The sequence below is a fragment of the Stylophora pistillata genome, chromosome 2 (assembly GCF_964205215.1).
Source record: "Stylophora pistillata chromosome 2, jaStyPist1.2, whole genome shotgun sequence".
In the NCBI taxonomy this organism is placed as follows: domain Eukaryota; kingdom Metazoa; phylum Cnidaria; class Anthozoa; order Scleractinia; family Pocilloporidae; genus Stylophora; species Stylophora pistillata.
Genome location: NC_142520.1, coordinates 17,293,350 through 17,299,523, shown reverse-complemented (window position 1 = coordinate 17,299,523; position 6,174 = coordinate 17,293,350).

Sequence of the window (6,174 nt, the reverse complement as noted above, 5' to 3'; positions counted from 1 at the left end):
GTGCATCCGAAAAGATCATAGAAAGTGATTTTCAATAAAATAATCATTTCCTGAATATTCTATGAAGCAAAGAGGGACAAGAAGCCTTAGTTCGAAGCTCTCAATAAAGCTGTCTTTTATGTGATGCAAATATTAACTTCGGGTACTAGTGGTATAGCTCACTGAGATGCTGTTTGCTCTATAAAGTAGGAGTTGTATCTTGAAGCAGCCATTTTTAGAAGGAAGTTGAGCAAAGGCAGGCTTTAAACCAAAATACACTGAGTACATCGGTGATCTCGATGAACCCTCCACCTGCACTGGATGCTATTTCGACTCCTGATGTACATACGATTGGGAACTCTGTCTTTAGGAAATAATTTCATTTTCTGTCAAATAAAAAAATCCTTAATATTCAATAAGATAGTAAAGAAAAAGCCATTTACTATAGTAAATGGCTCTTTCTTTTTTTTTTTAGTGACCCAACTGCCTCTAATGACCCAGTCAGTCATTTAAAGCCAACTGCCTCGAATGATCCAACTGCCTCAAATGACTGAATTGCCTCAAAGGACCAAATTGGTTACAGTGACCTAACTGTTTCAGATGACCCAGTCATTTCAAATGACATTTCCTTTCTGAAACAGCAGAACCTGACATGTGGCCATTAGCAAAAATGACATAATCAGTGCAAGTGACTCAACTGCCTGGCGGAAATGACCCAGTCATGGTCAATATTCTGTGGACCATCAGAAAAACTGAGTGAAAACATCATCCCTTACATACCTGAGCGAAAGCGCTGAGGATTAAGGTCTAGAGTTTAGGGTTGGGATTAGGGTCTAGGGTTTAGGATTAGGGTTTTAGGGTTAGGGCTATATGATACAAACGACGCTTGGCGAATTTGGACCGAGGGTTTAAATCCGCGGAGAGTCCAAATATACCCTGACATCAAAAAACGTACAATTCGCTAGGGTTTCCCTTGAGCAAGAAAACAATCGAAAAACATCGTGTTTTCTTGAGGTTAGCGATTAGTACTTCTGCGGTAAAACACTTGGAAAATGAAGCGCTCCTGTACTGAGGAAAAAAAAGCTATAGGAAAAGAATGCAAGCTCGTCAGAAGTTTTTCCATAGAGGAGGAAAACAAAAGCTACGACGAAAAACACGGCTTCATTGCATAATTACCGTCATTAGTAATTCTGTGAGTACAGCATCGTTCGCCTGCTCGGGAAAATTAGAGAAACACTTTCGGTTGAACTAGCTATACACTAGCGTTTCCATGAAGCAGGAAAAAAAGCGACGAAGATCATCTTTTCATGCTATTAGTAATTCTTTATGCTATTAGTAACGCTTTATTCCGTTGTAGACAGCTCTGCGTACGAATAACTAAACTCATCCACCCTTGAGAGATCAAAACCCCAAAGACTGGACTTTACTACAATATGCAAAGTTTGCTTTATACAACCTTCGAAAAATTCTTTAATTTCAAGCACAATATACAGGTCGTATTTCTTGTTTATACCTTGCAATATAGGGCTGAATGTAGAATGTGAATATGTGCCTGAAGAAATGAACAGGATTTCTGTAATCTTCAACAATCTATTTAGACATTTTATGCGATTATTACGACATTTTCCAACTCCAGACATTCCTTGTTAATTTACCCACCCCTTATCCTCTAGTCAGCGCTTCCTGGCTCAATACGAGGATTGCAGTACGCGATAGTGTGAAATGTAAGGCCTCTTTATATTACCAAGAGATAATGAAACCGCCTCCCGGTTAGCTCAATTGGTTGAGCGCCGGACTGTTGTGCGGGAGGTCGAGGGTTCAAGCCCCGGCCGGACCAACACTCAAGGTCTTAAAAGAACTGAGGAGAATGTGCTACCTTTCTATAATATCAATAAATGGATAGACATTCTAGTCTTCTCGGATAAGGACGAATAAACCGTAGGTCTCGTCTCCTGCATCTATTAATTAGTTAATTTGGTTAGGCAGGGGACGTTAAGAAACCCACTCACGAGATTACTGTGATGTGGTCTGGCCTGTTTACTGGGAATTGCGAGGAGAGATTAGTTGTTAGATTTACCTTTAATCGATTGTAAACTGCTTAGCAGTCTGGTAAAGTCCCCCGCACAGTGTTCTAAAGCGCCATGAGCTCAGGATATGAGCGCTATATAAATAGAAATTATTATTATTATTATCATTATTATTATTATTACCACAACGGGTAATGAGAGTGGGAGAAAAAACATTTGTAAAGAGTCCAGATTTTTCAGAACTAGACGAAAAAGAAAAAGAAAGCCAAAGAAAAAAATCGACTACAGCTTTCTATCCTATCCAGGTCCTTTAGATGTCAAACCAAAAAGAAAATATGAGTTCGTAGACTGGGTAGCCGAGTTTGATAACTTGCATATTTTAGCATCTCATATCAGTACCTGAGAAAATAATACAACTTTTTCAAGTGCACTTTATTTTCTGGACTTTGTCGCTGACTTTTATATTTGTTCAAGGAACGCGTGTAATGAATATCGCATTTGTGAGAATACCAGAAGATCAGGGCAACAATCTATCAGCTACAAACAGAAGCATTTAGGTTGGAAAATTGAGGGGGAGGGGTGGAGGGAGGTGAGGTGTAAGTAAAATGCAACCTTTGGACCTCTCTCCCCTCTCCCTAGCCCTTATGTATATATCTCTCTCCTTCATCTGGTTTAACACCCCGTGCCATTCATTGTCTACATATCTTCAATTTCTCTCTCACATTTTAACTTTCCTTTGTGATTACTCATTACTGATTACCCGTTTTTCACAGTAAAAGACAATCAGCTTAGGTTATACATCACAAAAAAGCTGTATCAACACTTAAACTGGGAAATGTATTGGTTTAGGGAAAACTTCATCCCTACAAACTTAACGTTCTCATAGAAAACTTGTGAAGGTCATTTAAAATGGAATTAAATAGATTGAGAAAATTAGGAACATTTGCAAGGCTACTTCAAATGCTCTTTGAAAAAAAAAATGGCTATTAGTGTTAAACCACATTTCAGAAGTTTGAAGTTGAATTTGGACCCCCAGTCCATATCCACTAACGAATATGGACCCCCTTCCCCTTGGCAGATTTATACCCCCCTACTCACTCGCTTGTTTCATGTAACCCTATCCCTAACCCTAACCATAAGAGTAACGGCCTAAACCTGAACCCAGTCCAATCGCTAACTAAACCTTAACTTTAAACCCTAAACCCTAACCCTAACTCTAATCCTAGAACCCTAACCCTAACCTTATCCCTAACCCTAAGGTTTATCAGGTCAAGAATATTCTATGTAGTTCAGTATTCTATGTCTATGTTTCAGTCTTCCTCAGCTCTGTTTATTCTTCTTTGCACGATCGATGAAATAAAAAAAAAAAGGAAAAAACAGCTCAGCTCTTTTCTGAATCCTTAAAGCCCCCATAGAGACATCTGGTTCCTAATAACCGTATTTAAATTTGGCTCTCTATTTCTGTTCATATTTCTGTTCAACTGAACTGAAACTTTATTTTAAAGAGGAAACCACATCACCCTTGGGTGTTCAAGTGGCCAAAGTGATAAGAGCATTATAATACCTGTGGAGCCACCTGATATCTTGAGAATGATAGCGGGACTCCTACGCGCGCGAAGCACGCGTGGGGCAGAGCCCCATACCCATGGAATATGGTCAACCTCTTTTCGTTTGGTTGTCACGTGATTGACCGAGCGTGCGTTCGTACGTACGTACCTGCCCTCTGTCATGTATGCTATCACGAAAATACAATATGATCAAATTTGAAAATGACGTCCGCGCGGCCGACCCTCAAAATTTTCAAGTCGGATTTTTCGTTCATTTGCGATCGAGTTAGACCTTGTGGAGCTCAGAATGTAAAGTAACAATGCTATAGAATATTCTGCTTGGAAAAGAATGGATATCAAGGTCTTAAAGATGACAGAATAAGCTCTCGAGTCAATGACACTACGATTCTCTAAGGCGATGCGAATTATGGACGTACATACATACATACACATATGCATGCATACATAGTTACATTTATTTGATAAAGCAGGTTATGTTACATAATATGGAAGCCAAGGGCTGATGTGGACCTGCATCCAAAATTTATAAAAAGTCCATATGCACATGTATTATAACAATATTGGTAACAAAAGATAGTCAAGTGAAAAGAAAAATTAGTTAAGATTATATAAAATGTAGAGGATAAAATCAAGTTTAAAATATGCATAGTGCTTATGTTTGTTAACTAGCATGGGAGCTCTGAATGAGAAATTATTGATGTCCTTGGAAATCTACGCAAAATTTGCTTCAATCTGTCTTTACTTATTGTCTCATTTATATTGATTAATCTATTAAGAAATGTCCAAACTGTTGGTCCTCTGTATTGAATAGATTGTTCGCCAATTTCATATTTTACACATGGAATAACAAATTGGCTGCCCCTTCGAGAAGATCTACTGCCGGACTTTAGAATAAATAAAGATGCAAGGTTGTGAAGAACATTATCTTTGATGACATCGAACATGAACAGCAGTAAACGCCTATAGTAGAAGTATGACATGGGAAGCCAATTAATACTTTGAAGATTATCTTGTTTATGTATTAGCCCAGCTGCTCTTTCATGTATAGGATTCAAGGAGTTGAGCATAGCAGTACTACAATTTCCCCACACAACTATAGCATATGTTACTGCTGGTATAATGAATTTGAAATAAATTTCATCTAATACTTTAGGGGGTAATTTATTTCCGCATACGTTTTAAGGTACCAACTTTTTGTGAGAAGTGTTTCTTTATATGGCAAATGTGCTTTGACCAAGACAAACGTAAAGTGAAAACCGAACTTTCGGACTTCAAGCCGAGCGTAGCGACGATTTGACGATTCGATGGCCCGGTAAATATTATGTTCGAGTAACAATGTGTTCAAAAAGTATTGTTTAATAGAAGATTTCGCGTCAAATCGAAGTTTTTTCAGAGTTTTGAACATAACGCTGCGCAATCTCTGGCCTTGAAGGCAAGTAAACAACTACCTAAGCATGATGAATTTTACCGCGTGGGCTTTGTACACGTAAGAAACTCGTACGTTTTTCACATCTAACAGCAAATCAAAAACTGTTTTGAATAAGTCTGTCGTCCCGAAATATTTCTTGGCCATTTTAGTCTTACTTCCTATTGACAGTTTCTATCTAACTTGAGATCTCTTCACTCACAGACAAATTCCATTTTGAAATGTGATGATCCACGGGAGGTATAAATAAGAATAACTTCCCAGCATGGCGCGACATTTCAAATACATCATGCATATGGGTCACGGGGATAAGTTTTCTCAGTTTATAATCTCTTGGTGCGGTGTGCTCAGGGAGTAATCATCATTTCTGAAGATTTACGCCTTAGTAAGGTTCGAGAGATGATATTTAGTAAAATGTTCAAATTGTCGAAAATACTATAAACGTAGCAGAATAGAGCAAGGAAATCTTCGTAGATGTAGAGACTTGAAATTGGCTGTAATAGACTCATCACAATTTTCAAAGCTCACGGAAAAAAGAAAGAAAAATAATTAAACATTCCGTATTTCCAAAAGAAAGATCGAAGGCTTAGAGTCCTTATTTCGTGCTTTCCAACTCAATTATGCGAATCAGTTGGTTCCACTGCCGACAATGAAAATAATATGTATCCGTTAACCGTAAATTGGCTAAAATATCATCACAGAAATTGTGTGAAAGACATTTGTACATTAACTGCCTCCTTTCCACAGGGTTAGGATTTAATTTTGCAGTACTGCGCAGCACCTTTTTACGAAAAATTGATACGCTATTTCAAATGCTCTTTGACAAAATCACTTTGTCCTCAGTTCATTTCTTAATGGTAAAGGAAATGCCACCAAAGAAAGCACGAAACCCCTATGGATTCTCAAAAATAGGATTGGCCAATGGCTAATACATGTTGCATGGAAGGATGTCTGAAATATCGGTTCCGCGTGATCAACGAAATGTAATAGTGCAGTGGACACGTTTGGCTCAAAATAGGAATCTCTTGCAGTATTAGTAGCTTTGCTTCTTACCCAAAACATTTCTCACCACTTGAAGGTATTGATGATAACGATAATGCATTTATATCAGCAATGCAGCTGAACGCCCGTTACACAAACTAACTGCCATCATTTGTTGACAGGTACTTGTCCA